Here is a 17,982-nt window from a genome sequence, read left to right as displayed (position 1 = left end):
ACTTCCATTTTTATGTTATATATAAGTTTATTTGGTGCCATTTAAAAGTGCATTTTAAGATTTCTATACTTTGTATTGTGATACTGATTTCTAAGTTAAACTGCATTGTGCATTGGAATGCATGATGATATGCATTCCAAGCACATCATCAGTCTCACTACCATACTTTACAAATGTCAAACCTGACCAGTTGTAATACATATTAACTATACTTTAAGAATGCATTTCCTTAAACACTGGATGTTGCATACTCATGTTCAGAAATTTTATATTCTATATTTTTGTTTACTTGAATATCAAATATTTGATTCAGGCATGTTTTTGTCCTATAATGCAATGGATTTTTTTTCTAAAATCTCATCAAAATTAGATTACTTTTTGCTCATATATTTGTTATTTTATGAGACATTAATCCGTTTTGATATTAATATGAATAATCCTTTTTCTAGGTATTTATTATATATTTGGTATCATCCTTCCTCTCATCTCCTCTGTTTTCCTATATCTTAGTTATGGTTTTTAGAAAGAGGGCATAGCAGCCAATCTTTAGATATTAATTGGCAAACTTATTTTCATTCATCATCATGCCTGATAGATTTGTTTTTAATTTTTTTAGAGAGTTCAGCTTTTTATTGGACAGGTTACAGAAGAGGTTTAGTCAAAAAGATCAAAGCCCATGTCATCATCAGACTCCTCTAATTCTACTTTCTTTGCTTCCATTTTCTTCTCCTCAGCTGGGGCAGCAGTGATGGAAGGAGCAGGACTTCCTGCTGGTATAGCACCAACTGCTGGGACGGGTCCACCGGCTCCTACATGGCACATGAGGCTCCCCATATAGACAGACTTTGGCCAGGGTCTTTGCAAAGAGCCTGGCCATAAATGTTTGACATTTACACCTGCTGCTTTAATGAGGGCATTGATTTTATCCTCCAGTATTGTCACCTCGTCACAATGCAGGATGAGGGCCATGAGCAGATGCAGGAGAGCTCAAGGTGCAGGAGAAGACTGAGCGGGGGGCTGCCTGGGAATGGCACTTATCACCAGATGAGGAGAGGGCCTTACCCCAACGCAGCCTTTGTTTCCTCGGAAGGACCGAACACCTTAGCTGAAGGTAAGGAAAAGCTTTCCTGATATATTTGGATTTATTTCTACCTACATATTTTGTCTCCTCCATTTGCCCCCCTCCCCCTGCCATTTTACATTGTTTTTATCTTTCCTTGCCTTATTCTGATAGGACTTTTTTCTCTTATTCCAACTTTTCCATCTACTATTTTAGAATTTATGCATTCTATTTTTATGTTAGTGGTTATGCTAGAAATTTTACCATGCTACTTAAGTAACGAGGCTAAAAATCTGAAGTTATTTAATTATCTTCATCCTCAACAAAGCAAAAGCTTTGGAAGACATTAACTCTAACCACTCTCCGCAGATCACATGCTGCTATAGTTCGGTTTAATAAGATAATTTTTGTTTGACTTTGTTTCTTTGATTTACTCATACAAATGCAACATCTTGCTTATATTCTTTCTTTTACCTCAGTCCTTTCTTCTGAGATCATTTTCTGTTAGGTTTATAAAGTTATAACTTCTTTGATCTCAGGCTCCTTCCCTGTTTATGATAATGTGACTCAAATGTAACTTTCATTAATTTGTATGGAAACTACTTCTCCAGGGAAGGTTTAGAATCCATTCTTTTTTTTTTTTTTTAAGTTTTTATTTTTTTGTTTTATTAACATATAATGTATTATTAGCCCCAGGGGTACAGGTCTGTGAATCACCAAGTTTACACACTTCACAGGACTCACCATAGCACATCCCTTCCTCAATGTCCATAACCCAACCACCCTCTCCCTCTCCTCCTCCCCCTAGCAACCGTCAGTTTGTTTTGTGATATTAAGAGTCTCTTATGGTTTGTCTCCCTCCTGATCCCATCTTGTTTCATTTATTCCCTTCCTACCCCCAAAGCCCCCATGTTGCCTCTCAACTTCCTCATATCAGGGAGATCATATAATTGTCTTTCTCTGTAGAATCCATTCTTTACCTTTCAAAGCCTTTAGTCACTTCCTCTTTGAGCACTTGTCAAGACTATGCAGCCTAAACACCTTTCTGAGAAATTTCTGTTAGCTTTTGTTTTCTTTGCTCTCTTTATCTAGAGTTCATATTTAGTTGTATTTTGGGTCTCTCATGAGTATATCTTCCCTCATTTTATCCTTTGGTTCCATATCTTTGGTGTATAACTTGACTTATCTAAGTTGTCAATTACTTTTTATTTAATTTTAGAAATACTGATTTTTAAGAGCTTCCTTCTTCCTATTTGCTTTTTATGTTATTCTTTCATATATTGTGAATGCAATGTTTAAGGGAAATACAATTATTTAAAATTATCTTCTTTTCTTCAATCTGTTTCCTGTTGAGCAGTGTTTCTCAACTGGAGATGATTTAGTCCCCTCAGGATATTGGCAACGTGTGAAGGCATTTTTAACTATCATAAGTAGGATGGACACATTATTGGTTTCTACTGTGTATCATTTCCAAGATGTCAATAGTGCCATGACTGAGAAACTGCTTTAGATTCACTTTTAAAATCTCAATCTTTCATTGTTCTACTGTTCCTAGGATGTCCTTTCATATTTAAAGATTTATTTATTGGGGGGCCTGAGTGGCTCAGTCGTTAAGCATCTGCCTTTGGCTTAGGTCATGATCTCAGGATCCTGGGATCGAGTCCCACATCCAGCTCTCTGCTCGGCGGGAAGCCTGCTTCTCCCTCTCCCACTCCCCCTGCTTGTGTTCCTGCACTCACTGTCTCACTCTCTGTCAAATAAATGAATAAAATCTTTAGAAATAAATAACTAAATATTTATATTTATTTCTATTTTATTAATATTGATATTAATATTTTATTAATATTTAAATATCATGGTCCTGAGATCATGACCTTAGCTGAAGCCAAGAGCTAGATGCTTAACCAACTGAACCACCCAGGTGCCCCTATTCTTTCATATTTAAAAATGAGACAATAAAAAATTGGTTTGGAACTTGGATGATTTTGTCAATGGTAAGCTTTGTCACAGGATGAGTACAACAAAAACAACAATTTATACTTGGCATTCAATTGCTTTAGAAAAGAATCCTTTAAATCTTTGCCTGTGTGCCTAGCTTCCAGGCCTTAATGAGATGGTACAAAAGAAGAGGTAATAGAATATTGTGCTCATATACAGAAGCCATGTATTGAATCCTCTTGTTTAGAACCATACATCGATCTCACACTTTATTGTATACACTACTCTCGAGTTTCTACTTTCCCTAGGGTTCTCCTATGACAAGTCTTTGCTATTTCAGTCCTTCCATTTGTACTAGAAGCTCCAGCTATTGTTGTCCTAGTTCACCACTTGTTACTTCATTTGCTCTCAGCATTCAGAATTTTATTGAAATCTCTTCTCTGAAGAATGTACTTTACTTATCCTCTTGAATACTGTGAACTTATAATTTTAGGATTGTAACATCCCACCATACTGATGTTTTGGATGTAAAGAAGATACACATGCAGAATGTACTGGCCACGTGGTGGTGATCACTGAAGAATATTTGCTTTTTTCACTTTTGGACTTATGGAATCATCAGAAAATACTAAAAGCAGTAATCTCTTTTTCATCATAGTTGAGGTGATTTTTTTAATATGCTTATCAAAAAAGATAATTGTCTACTCACAATCTTTTAATAGTTCCCAATTGTATTTTAGCTAAAATATAAAATCCTTATCATGATATCCTACTCAAAATGTTTGAGGATGGTCCGTCTACCTCTGTAATACCACTCCTGTGATCTCTCCAGGGCAACCACATTTATATTATTCTTCCAAAGAATTAACTTATCTCCAGAATTAGAGATATTATAGACGATGTTTCTTTTGCCTGGGAAAATTTTTCTAACTGAAGTATTGCTTCCACCAAGAGACCTTCTCAGACTACTACCCATTCCATGTCTTGATGTCTGATTGTAATAATTTCTTATTTTGCTCCATATTTTTCTTTCAAACCACTTTTACATCTTGTAACTATTATATAGTCACTCTATGTGACTATTGTAAATACTTTTCCCTTCTACAAAGTATTGAAGTTTTATGAGGGCATGGACCACATCTTTTAACTGAACACAGCACTTATACAGTACTTATGATGGTGTCTAACAGATTATGCAGCAATTACATAATTATAAATGAGTCAGCAACACTAAAAAATGCTATTTGTATTTTCGATGTTGTCAAGAATTGTGATGACTCTCTTTTTAAATTTAAATTTTTAAATTTTTTAAAAAGATTTGATTTATTTATTTGACAGAGATCACAAGTAGGCAGAGAGGCAGGCAGAGAGAGAGGGGGAAGCAGGCTCCCAGAGGAGCAGAGAGCAGACGTGGGGCTTGATCCCAGGCCCCTGGGATCATGACCTGAATTGAAGGCAGATGCTTAACTGACTGAGCCACCCAGCACCCTGTGATGACTCTCTTTTTAATAGATAAACTTCATTTGTATTTCCCTGATGCCAAGATACCACCTCACACCAGTCAGAATGGCCAAAATTAACAAGTCAGGAAACAACAGATGTTGGCAAGGATGTGGAGAAAGGGGAATCCTCCTACACTGTTAGTGGGAATGCAAGCTGGTGCAGCTACTCTGGAAAACAGTATGGAGGTTCCTCAAAAAGTTGAAAATAGATCTAGCCTATGACCCAGCAATCACACTACTGGGTATTTACCCTAGATACAAATACAGTGATCCAGAGGGGCACATGCACCCCGACGTTTATAACATCAATGTCCACAATAGCTAAACTACGGAAAGAACCTAGATGTCCATCAACAGATGAATGGATAAGGAAGAAGTGGTATATATATATAATGGAATACTATGCAGCCATCACAAAACAAAATCTTGCCATTTGCAATGACGTGGATGGAACTAGAGGGTATTAGGCTAAGCAAAATAAGTCAATCAGAGAAAGACAATTATCATATGTTCTCTCTGATATGAGGAATTTGAGAGGCAGGGTGGGGAGTTGTGAGGGGTAGGGAGAGAAAAAAATGAAACAAGAAGGGACAAGGGAGGGAGACAAACCATAAGAGACTCTTAATCTCAGGAAACAAACTGTGGGTTTCTGGAGGGGAGAGGGTGGGAGGAATGGGGTGGCTGGGTTATGGACATTGGGTAGGGTATGTGCTATGGCAAGTGCTGTGAATTGTGTAAAACTGATGATTCACAGACCTGTACCCCTGAAGCAAATAATATGTGTTAATAAAATTTTAAAAAATTAAATAATAGATAAACTTCAGTTGCCTAAAGTTTAATCACTGAATGAATAGAAGATTACTATGTATCATGAAAATGGGGAGTATCTTGTAACTTGTGTATCCATATGTGTGTGCATGTCTGTGTGTATTTTCTTTTAATCTTGAAGCGACCAAAAGTCCTCATAGTTTTAATGTTACCCAACATCTTAGAGGTCAATACTAGGTTATAATTTCTCTTAGTTTTTCAATCTCTCTCTTTCCCCTTCTGCCATATACACAGTTATGTGATCCTGACTTCTTTCTCATGGTGTTAACTTTGCTCGGTGACATGGCATTTATATCCCTGGTATACACTATAATGAGCAAAAATGCCTTCAGCATTATGGTCTTGAAACACTATTACATCATAAATTACATGAGTTCAGTAATTGAACCTACATACTATTGTTTTTTTAGAAATATTAAGAAAAAAAATTTCTATTTTTACATTTGATATAGAATTTTCATCACTTAATAACAAAACTCACGGGCAGATTTGTGTTTGTCATATAAACCCCAAATTGCATATTTTTTAAAAGAACTATAGGTTATTACTTGATATAGTAAATTTCCATTAGGTTTTAAAGCCACAAATAAGCACTTTACCAATGTCCTCCTTAACCTGTATCAGTAAATAGATGCTTTTTATCTAGATAATGGAGAAATAGAACTGTATAAAGAGCTGTAGTAATATTCACATCAGAACAGTTTCTCCAAATGTCCTTTGCCTCTCCACTAAATTACTTCATTATAATCATAAAAATGTAACTTTATGATTACATCAATGTTATATCCCTCTGCAATTGCATATGCCTTTTGACCTTTCAATACATGTCTGTATTGAGAAAAGAGTATCATGTTGAAAAATTGGGGCTGCCTTGCCTCAAAGACAAGAAATTTTATTCAGATTTTTGTTTGTTTGTTTGTTTAAGCATTTCACTACTGTTCAAGCTTTAATCAATTCCAAAGTGCTGAATTCTGTGTTTAATTACGTGTATGTGTAAGTAAAAATTTTTGGAGCTTTGTGGATATGTGGCATTCTTGTTAGCACTTTCTTACATCTGTAAGGTAATTACTACCTAAGACACTGGTCTAATCCACACAGTTGTCATTGGTGGACACCTGATCTAAACCTAAGTTTATCTAATTGTAAAATCCACATGCTTAAACTGAAGGCTATATTCTTAATTTATGATATATTTTACCGATGCTGATTACCTTGGAGTCTTAACATCTTCACATAAGTGAAAGAAAAAGTATCTGCTTCAAATACATAATACATTAAATGTCATATTATATTATATTAAATAAAATAAAATATTGCTGGACCAAAATACGGGGTAAGAAGATAACAATCTGCAATTCAGACTTGTAGGTAGTAATACCATACAGTTCATATGCTAATATGGGAGACAAATCAAATTGAAATATTACACAAGAATAGATTTTTCAATATAGTCCATAGCTTCTGATTCTGGTGGTATGTCTGTCTGTCTCTGTCTTTCTCTCTTTCTCTATATATACAAAATGTAAAATTTTGCCTTTTATGTCAAATTTTGAATAAAAATCTGATTTGTGTCCTGTAATCATAATGACTTCATCTCAGGGCAATGATGGAGTTTTGCTTTTTTTTTTCCCTCTCTCTCTCCTCATGCTCTAAAGAGAAAATATATGAGATCATTGTCATTTGGAATTGGCCCAGAGGCAGGATGAGTTACCAAGAACACAGTTGGAAGGTAAGCATTATGAGAAAAGGGATCTTGTCCTTAATGATGGCCTTCCCCCAACACCAGTTCAGTGTCAAGCACAGGAGTGGAATAAAATTTTACTCAATAAGTATCTGTTAATTCAATGAATGACTATAATAATATCATTTCTATGACTAGATTTATGCTTAACAGGTATATTTAAAAAATATATAACCACTTACCTTCTTCTAAAATGACAGTCAAAATCTTAAATTTATTTTTCTTAAATTTCTTTTCTTGCTCAAGTTCATATATGTACTGTAATAAATTGCTGATAAAAAACATCTGTTAAAAATTTTTGGCTAAAGGGGTGCTTAGCTGTGTCAGTCGCTAGAGCATGAGACTCTTGATCTTGGGGTCTTGAGGTTGAGCCCCACATTGGGTGTAGAGATTACATTAAAAAATTTGGGGCTCAGTGTATTTATTTGCACCATAAACTAATTTAGCTACATGATTTTTGATTGATTGACTAATGATATAGGCATCATTTATAATGACTCAAATCAATTAAAAAAAAGGAACTCTCCCTTTTAAGTCAAAATCAAGCAATTTCCCAACACAGTAATGCTTTATGCTTTGTGTGGCAACAAATTAAAAAACATGGTCATTATTAGATTTATTGGATGCAAGTCAAAGGAATAACATTTCTTGAGAATTTATTTTTAACTCTTAAAATGACTTATCACATCAAGATCACCTATAAATACGCTCTCTAAGAGCAAATAGTGAATTTTCTACTTCTTTGTATATACAAAGTCCATGGTATAATATTGAGTTAGAACAAAAAGTCTTCTTGAATATGGCACTAAATACCTTCTACATGATCCAAGAAAGAACAGTTTAGTTGTTCTCCTCCATTAGTTTGAAAGTATATGTTTGATTGATAAATAGGAACCTTCAGATGGCAGTGATAAATAAAACCGCTATAAATTTCTGTTGTTTCCAATATCATCTGCAAGAAAACTTTGAACACAAATATTAAATCGTATTAACAGATCTGGTAGATATGGTGATTTCTGTATTTCCTTTGAGTTTTACTATGATAGGGAACTTTTTAAAGCTTTACTCTTCAATAAAACCCACTTATAATTAATATGTCATTTAAATGTATTGGATGTGTTTTGAAGTTATTAATCCTATGCATTCCTCTTGCATAGCAAAACTCTATTTTGTGAGGCATCATCACTCTACTCCTATCCGGGAGTAGAAGCTCTAGCCACCTCTTTGTTTATGATTTTGTTTTCCACTTAGGTTTTATTTAAATCACATAAATCATACATACAATTTAGACCCTGATGGATCTTAATACTGTCTTTTATAGAATTTAACTCTGGTTCAGTAGCTATTTTGAGTTAATGAATACTATGATAGAATATGAAAGGAATGTTGAATTTTCTGACAAGACAGCAGTATATCACTCTCATTAGCATGTAGTATAGGTAACTACCTAATATCACAGGCAGTGAATATATTTACATTTGAAACTGGCTATTTCAGATAAAAGTTTACACTTTGTGAAACCAATATTTATTTACTGAATGGTCATTGCAAAGATGGGAAAAAGGGTTATTTCACTTACTGGAAACAGCTAATAACATCTTATAATATTACTAATATATTTAGAATGTAAAACTTTCACAGTGCTAAGACATTGATGTCTAAGAAACTTTCTTCCAACAGCACATCATTTATAGTTATTTATAAAAGTTTAATTTTAAACAATCAAAATCAATCAAAATATCAAAAATGATTCTCAAAATATTACAATTTTTTAAAAAAGATTTTATTTACTTGTTTGACAGAGAGAGATCATAAGTAGGCAAAGAGGCAGGCAGAGAGAGAGGAAGGGAAGCAGGCTCCCTTCTGAGCAGAGCCTGATACGGGGCTCCATCCCAGGACCCTGAGATCATGACCTGAGGCGAATGCAGAGGCTTAACCCACTGAGCCACCCAGGCACCTCTACGAATTACTTTTTGATAATATTTTTTAGGTTTTTGCATTTATTTAGTTTGGGCAAATTAAATTGGTACAAATCCAGTTGGTACAATTGGTACAAATATAAAAGGATATTTTTGAAATATAAATATAAAAAAATACAAAATAAAAGGATATTTTTGAAATATAAATATTCATTTTTAATTTTATATACAACAAATTAAAATCAATATCTACACAGAATAATAGTGACTAACCATATAAACTATAAAAGAGGTTTAGAAAAACACTTTATTGGCAAATGTTATCTTTTAATGTGTATATATATAATGTTTTACTGTGTATATATGTATGTCTGTACTTTGTTCACACATTGCTTTAAATTGTGGTCATAATCTAAAGCAAAATACTATTGCATAACCTGTGAAATAATCTAATACCCTGTGGAAAATGCTACTTTAATGTCAAATTATAAAATATTTCATGTGTGAAATAAATGAATATATTCAAGATCATATAAGTTGGATATTAGTGATATTTGGTTAAGAGCTTCCTGTGTCTTTTTCTCCCTTCAATACACAAATATAATTAATATACCCACCAAAGAACTTTCATGGCATTATTTATGGAAAGCAAGTCAGTGAAAAAAGAAGTTGGGGAGAGATTACCTAAATATTTATTCTCTAAAATGATGATAGCTTTGCTCAGTGTAAGGAAGAATTTGGATAAAAAGTTGTAATAATTTAAAGATGGAATGCTCATGGTGCAACAAAAACTTCCAAGATCCATATTTTTATTTTTAGATAGTAAAATAAAAATTTTAATTTCTATATAGTTTGTTTCTCTCATTATAGATGTCCTACTAAACATATTTGCTCTCCATACATTATTTAGTATACTTCTTTCTTTGATTCTTTAACTACAAAATACTACCAGCAAACTCTTACTCCTTACATCATTATCCCATGCCTATTTGGCTAACACCAATGTAGTATTTATATTAAAAAAAGCATTTTGATCTTAAAAAACTATTCTCTATTACTGGTGTACCTATACATGATTTTTATGTTTTAAAGAGATATAGAAAAATTTAAAGATATATATATCCTTAACTTGAAAAAAATACACATATTGAGGATTACAGATGGATTTTTCTGCTATGCCAAAATATCTGAATGTGTTTTTAATGCTCAAAAATTAATGGCTCACAACAACAAAAATCTAAATAGTTGTAATCATTTTCTCAGGAATAAAATTTATTTCTAATTTATCCTTGTGGCTCTTTTCATGTGAATTTTATTTTATATATTGAACACTCTAGCTTTAATTAATTTCTTTGTAATAAATTAATTTTAAATGGTAAAGCTATTACTTATTATACATAATAGATGAATCATGATAAGTTCATGCTGTTTGTAGACACTAAAATTTTACTAAGATATTGAAAATTGCAGCATACAAACCATACTGTTTTTTCTGTCTCTAAAAGTTATTATAATATACAGAAGGAAAAATGAAAAGCCAAACAATCACTTCAAAATCCATATGGTGGCAAAATGATGGTTATAAAAATTTCAAATATAAACCTAGCAGTATAATAATCTACATTACCTCCTTGGAAAATTTGATTTGGGTAATTCTTTAGTAGCTTTTTAACTACCTGCATTAAGACATCCATGAACCAGCACTTCAATTGATCTACATACTCTGACTGTATTTCCAAAATATACACAGTAGAGGCATAAGTATAATATATTGTTCTCTGCTTCTTAATCACACTTATACTTCAAATTCAGCCTGCATTGAGTCAACTACTTATATGACATTCACACAACTTTTATCATTTTATCTTCACAAGAAATTGTGAGGTTTACAAATCTTTTCTCATCTTACAGATAAGTAAACTGGGGAATAGAGAATATAACTAACACTGTAAAATTCACTTAGTAGATAATTCCCAGACATGTGTACTTTTTTTTATACTTCTGTAAGAGCTAACAATAATAGTATTTGAAATAAATTTTTGTCTAATCTCTGAACAAAGTCTCTGAAAAATGTTACCTGTGTTTCTTGCTGAAATTATTTTGTAAGTTATGGAGAAGATGGAATGATGCCTAAGGAAGGATTCAAAACACCTTATGGTGGAGGGAAGTGAGTGGCATATAGAAAAAAACAAGACAGGCCATGGGATGATACTCACTGAGGCTGAGTAGTGGGTAAATAGGAAATTATTATTTTTTAAATAGGAAATTATTAAATTCTACTTCCTGCTTTTGTAAATTCTTGAATTTTTTTCATTAAAAATTTTAAAAATGTATTGAAATTACTTCATCTAACAACAGCAGAATGCACATTCTTTCATACTCACATGGAATATTCACCAAGATAGACCATATTCTGGGTCATAAAACACACTTTAAAAAAGTTAAAATAATAGAAGTCATAATATCTGTTTTCATATCATAATGTAATTAAACCAGAAATCAATATCAGAAAGATAACTCAAAAGTCCCGATAGAGATTAAACAATATGCCTCTAACACATGGGTGAAAGAAGACACCTCAAGAGAAATGAAAAAACATTTGGAACTAAATGAAAATGAAAACACACTTATTAAAATATGTGAGATGTGGCAAAAGCAATGTTCAGAGGGATATTTATAGCATTGGGTAGTTATAAAAAAAAGGTTTAAAATCATGTTTTAAGTTTCCATATTAGAAAATTTGAAAAAGAAGAGAAAAATTAAACCCAAAGAAAGAACAAATAAATAAATAAATAAATAAATAAATAAATAATAAATTTAGAGCAGAAATCAATTAAATAACATACAGGAAATCAATGGAGAAAATCAAGAAAGCCAAAACTGATTTTTTTCACAAGATCAATAAAATCAATAAGCTTCTATGTAGCCAGTCTAAGAAAAAAAGAGAAAAGATACAAATTACTAATATTAGAAGTGAAAGATGGTATATCACTGCAGATCCATGGCCATTAAAAGGATTTAAAAAATTCTATAAAAAACCTCTATGCTGGACACATTTGATAACCTAGCTAAATGGACCAGTTCCTTGAAAGATACCAAATACCAAGGCTTATACAAGAAGAAACAGATAATCTGAATACGACCATATTATTCAGTAATTAAGAACCTCCCCAAACAGAAAGCACCAGGCTTAAATGTGTTCACTGATGAATTGCACTGAACACAGAAGGGAAAATTAAACCAATTCTCTACAATTTCTTTCAGAAGATAAAAGTACTCTTACCATATGACCCACCAATCACATGTGAAGAAGTGGAAAATTTATGTCCACACAAAAACCTTCATACAGATGTGTAAAACAACTTAATTCATAATTGCCAAAACTTGGAAGCACCAAGATGTCCTACAGTAGGTAAATGGATAAACTTTGGTATATCCAGACACAGAAATGAAAAGGCACGAAGGAACATTAACTTCATAATATAAGTAAAAGAAGGCAATCTGAACAAGTACATACTATACCATTTCACCATATGACAGTCTGGAGAAGGTAAAACTATGGAGACACTAAAAAGATCAGTGGTTGGGAGAAATGGGGAGGGAGGATGGACGAACAGGTGGAGCACAGAGGATGTTTAGGACGGTGAAAATATTTTGTTTGATCATAATAATGGATATATATCATTATGCATTTGTCCAAACCTATAGAATACATAACACCAAGAGTGAATCCTAAAGTATACTATGGATTTTGATATGTCAATGCTAATTAATGAATTATAACAAAGATACCCTCTGGTGACAGATATTGATAATGAGCGAGGCCATGCATTTGTGAAAGTAGGGGATTTATGAAAAATCTCTGTATCTTCCTCTCAATTGTGTTCCGAACCTAAAATTGCTGTAAAAATTAAGCCTTTCTTAAAAAAATAAGAAAAAAATGTGTTGTAGGAAACATCTGTGGGAAGAAATAACATTGTAAACTTAGACTGAACACCACATATACCTAATAAATCTAAGCCAAATTTAAAAAAACTATATAAAGTGAAATAATAAAATAAAAGCCCTAATTTTTTTTTTTTTTTTTTTTTTGGTCCTGGTAAAAGACTTTGGGTAGACAAGTAAAAATGATAGTAATATGCTATCAGGGTCATAAACTGAGTTAAGTGAGGGGGGAAAAATGTGACAACACAATAAAAATATACCACTGAAGTTAAATTTGAAATGATTAGTAAAAAGAAAAGACACAGGATATAATACAAATAATGGTATTATTTAATAAACAATTTACTTTATTATATTTATAACATAGTTTTTTATGATGTATACTTTTTAAAATAAATTGAACACTAGCCATGTTAGTAAATTGCTTAAAATTTATAAATTAGAAGTTTCCTAATGATTCTTGCTCGTTTACACAGTATACTAAACTGTTGTCTATATCTTGTTCCAGGAATTTTGTTGCCTATGTTGAAAATTCACCTCTGCCATTTATTAGCTGTGTAATATTAGACATATTACTTAACCTCTGTATGCTTCAAAATCTTTATCATAAGTGAGGATAACAATAGTATTTATTTTGTAGGGTTATTTTGAAGAGTCATGGAATTAATAATATTAAGCTATTAAGTATATAAAACAGAGCCTGACATATACACAAATTAAATGTTACCTATGATGATGAAGATGATGATGGTGGGGTGATACAAGAATGGTCTGAGCTTTGATTTTAATAGTCACAATAGAAGAAATCTTTACTAAACCAGCATTGAGTACAGATAGTCAATGAAGTATCTAATGTCATCTGGCCTTATCAGAACCTCACAGCATTTTCCTTCATCCTGCAAAGTCATATTCCTAAAGGTCTACCCAGAAGGGAAAGGGGTTTCTGCACATATTCTTTTTTTTTTTTTTTTAAGATTTTTTTTTTAATTTGACAGAGAGAGACACAGCAAGAGAGGGAACACAGGCAGGGGGAGTGGGAGACGGAAAAGCAGGCTTCCTGTTGAGCAGGAAGCCCAATGTGGGGCTCTATCCCAGGACCCTGGGATCATGACTTGAGCCGAAGGCAGTTTAAGGAGAGCCACCTACGTGCCCCTTTTGCACACATTCTTAACCCAGGACCGTTTTGATGAGGATTCCATAGAGTTTCCATTATTTCAACACTATACTGATTGACAGGGAAATGAGGAAGGAAACAACTAGAGGTTGTGTACTTGTTTCTATTTTAGAACTCCTATCATCTTCTCTGTAGAAAAAATGACTCTTGTTGTTTCCTAATATTTATGCTTGAGTACAAAAATAACAGCAAAGAGTAACATTCAATTTTTGTGTTGTGGACTTCACTCATACCATAATCTCTAAGTATGGAAGCCTATCTCCAGGGATGCATTCTCCTCCCATATGGTATACGCTGACAAAATGAGATTCTCTCAGCTTCCCAGTTACTCAATCTCTTCAGATGAGCTGAAGATGAATTTCATTTCATCTTAACATAAATTACTCTCAAGAGTGAATGATACATAAATGAGGTTCCTACATAATAGCTCAATGGACTGATAACATATGCCTATTGCAGAGACCTGACATTTACTTATGGAGTATATTTGACACTTGGTCATTCAGTACCAATACGAAAATTTCCCACCAGCTAGTCTTTTGATCTAAGACTATATTTCTATCATAGAATCCAATATAACACAATGTTTGTTTTTCACTTTGGGGTTTTTTGTTTGTTTGTTTTTTGGGGGGGGGGCTCAAGTCATTATCTATTATCTGGGTTTCCCTATGCAGGAAATGAAGATAGTTAAGTCAGCCATTCAAACAATGAACACAAAATATTGTCAATCTCTGTGCAATCAATAGCATGTTCAGTTACCATATATCTTTGTTTCTGCAGCTATTGATAAGCTTCTGAATACATATATCACTTATGCTTATGGATTTTCTTCTGGATATTGGAGTTATGTAAATATAATGAATCACCATTATTATTGTAAGTTAGAATAATAAAATGTTGCTTACGCTAAACCATGCAACAAATTATCATGGTATTCATTTGGCACTGTTAACACTTCATTAGAGTTCCAATGAAGAGAAGATAACTAATTTAATTTTGATATTTAACAATGTAATATGGGAATGAGGTGAGAATGTTCATTATGAAAACAGCCATCCTTTCCTTGGTCTTATATCTTAAATATCTCTATATGCCATAAAATTCAGTTTTAATCTTTCTAAATAGGATCCATTCTGATACTTTAGACAAAGGTAAACATTTTCCATTGTGTTTCTCTTGTTGTTTTCTCAATTTCATTTTTTAAATAAATGGGAATCTGCTAAATGCCTTAGATTGCACCTCAAATCCATTCTTCAGTGGTTCAACAAACTTACCCCTTTTAAAATAAAAATGGGAAAAAAGTAATTAGAACTTTAAATCAATCACACATGAAGCTGTTTTTCTTCCTACCTTCTATTGATGGTTTTCATCTGTGTCACTTATATGCTATAGAAAATAGTACCCTATTATGTTGAGATGACTTTTTCAGTAATGTCAAATATCTACAACAGTCAAAAATATGAAAACAATAAACTCATGCCACTCAATCATGTGCAAAAACTATACAGTTTCCTCAAAGAAAAGTTCTTCAGGTTGCCATATAGAGCCTCTACACGCTAATTTTAGACATCATTTTGAGGAGACTATTCAGTTGCTATTTGAGTTTGTAGAACATTAGAAGCAGTAAATTAAAAGCCTGTGTGTGTGTGTGTGTGTGTGTAGTTGTGAGTGTGTCAAAGGTTAGGAGATATATTAAAATATTGATAAGGGTAGAAGAAATTACAAGTAAATACAGCTAGGGCAAAGACCCGAAAGTGGGAACATGACTCCTATCTTGAGAGAGTAGCAGAAAGTAAGATAAGAGCAGTAATGAGGAACCAAGTCATTTAAGGGTTTTCAGGCTATTGTAAGAATCAATAGGACTTATCGGAGTGTGTTGAGTTGAAGAATGCCATGATTTGACTTAAATGCCAAAAAGATCATTCCAGTTTCTGTGACAATAGGCTGAAGTGGGTATGGGAAAAAGTTAAGAAATCAGAAAGCAGGCCTTAATGCAATCCAGATGATACGTGATATTTTTCTGGACCAAACTAATATTGGTTAAGGGTGATATAAAGAAGGAGATACAGATAATCTTGAAGTTAGAGTCAGCTGATATAGATAACAAAGGTCCTAAATCATTACATGAAAGTTAAATTATATTTAGTACATGTTATTTAAAAGGCAAGAACATGTATAATCAATTTTGGAAAAATTGCCATTAAAATGGTTAAACCAAGGTTACATTAAATGTTTAATTTTAAAGGGTAGTTTTCTATTCTGGGAAAAATCACTTACATAGGTTAACATATAATCTGACAATCTGGGGAAAAGATTTCTAAATAATAAAACAACATCCCTACTAATGAAATTCTGGAACACAGCTACTGTGGTGGTTAATTTTATGTGTCAACCTCACTGGATCACAGGGTACCCAGATATTTGGCTAAACATTATTTCTGAGTGTGTCTGTGAGGGTGTTTCTGGGTGAAATTAGCATTTGAATAAGTGGATTCAGTAAAGCAGTTTATGCTCCCCAATGTGGGTGGACATCACGCAATCTGAGGACCTGAATAGAACAAAAAGGCAAAGGCAGGAAGAATTTGGCTTTTTCTGCTTGATTGCTTGAGCTGGGACATCAATCTTCTGCCCTCATTGCTCCCAGTTCTCAGGCCTTTGGACTCAGACTGAATTACACCACCAGCTTTCTTGGGTATTTGGTTTACGGATGGCAATTAGGGGACTTTTCAGCCTCCATAATTGTGTGAGCCAATTCTTTTAATAAATCTCTTCCCATTATGATAGACAGATAGATAGATCTCCAATTGATTCTGTTTTTCTGGAGAATCCTGATACAGTTCATTTAATCCTAATAGCAGAATTTCATAGAAACTGCACTGATATGGAATAATCACAAGAAGAGTGTCTGGAAAATTCTTAAAAACTACCTTAAAGCAGGAGTACAAATTATAGAATTATAGACAGGGAGATTATTGACTACAGAATGAATAGGGAAATGTAGAACCAGAGACATGGTTGGAGGTTAATGCAATAATTCATATGGGAAATAATGAAGGCATAAATTAACTCAGTATCCCTAGTATTGGTGGTAACCAAATTTTGGCTATAGGATCTAATCAAGGTTTCTCAATGCTATTGTTGAAACATATTTGCTGTTATAAAAATAAATTATATAATGTAGATTATTCTGTTGTATATGCTTTGAGAAGTTGAGTGACATATAGTATTAATATCTGAAAGTTGTAAAATTCATAATGAATACAAAAGCATGAGACTGTCAGATACCTGAGAGGTTACATCACCAAAAATTTAGTAGTAAATGATCACTTTGGGTCCTAACACCATGTTGGGTCCTATGGGATAACGTATAAATAAATGTGAAATGTTGCATTTAACATTAGAGAATTCAGAAATATATTCGTAAAGTGGGCTAAAATGAAGTTACATATCAACACAATGAAAAACTATGATGATAAAGATTTGATCTGACAGGAAGATTCTGGGAAATCATTTCTATGGTTTCAAAGATGACTTTTGTGCCAAAACTACCAAATATACACCTTCATCCAATCCTGCTTCTATACCTCACTCTCCACTGTCAATTCATACTAATGTTATACCAAACTCCCATATCAAATGCTAATATGCTAGGATGAATTCATTAGTTTCTCCCTAAAGGTGGTTCTATTTATTATTTCTGTTGAAATTCTATGCTCACTTTCACCACTTTTCTCACATTATTTAGAAATATTAAAGTTACTCTTACTTCATTCATTTTTTTCCCACTTCCCATATCCACTCACCTGTTAAATTCTGTCCATTCTCTTACTACTACATTTTTCAAAATTCTCTGCCTTTCTCTTCTAATGCTTCCT

At 33.0% G+C, this 17,982-nt stretch overlaps 1 pseudogene across 1 annotated transcript in view; it reads right to left on the bottom strand.

Moving 5' to 3' along the window:
• Positions 1-654: 654 nt before the first annotated feature.
• The window catches only part of LOC308340201 (large ribosomal subunit protein P1-like), a 30,369-nt pseudogene continuing 13,041 nt past the window's right edge, over positions 655-17,982 (bottom strand). The window contains exon 3 of the transcript in view: positions 655-1,021. The product of the transcript in view is annotated as a large ribosomal subunit protein P1-like (transcript). The remainder of the gene's footprint in view (positions 1,022-17,982) is intronic.

This window comes from Martes martes, assembly GCF_963455335.1.
Source record: "Martes martes genome assembly, chromosome: 3".
NCBI lineage: Eukaryota > Metazoa > Chordata > Mammalia > Carnivora > Mustelidae > Martes > Martes martes.
The sequence above is the reverse complement of the archived record's forward strand: the minus strand, read 5'-3'. Positions and strand labels throughout refer to the sequence as shown.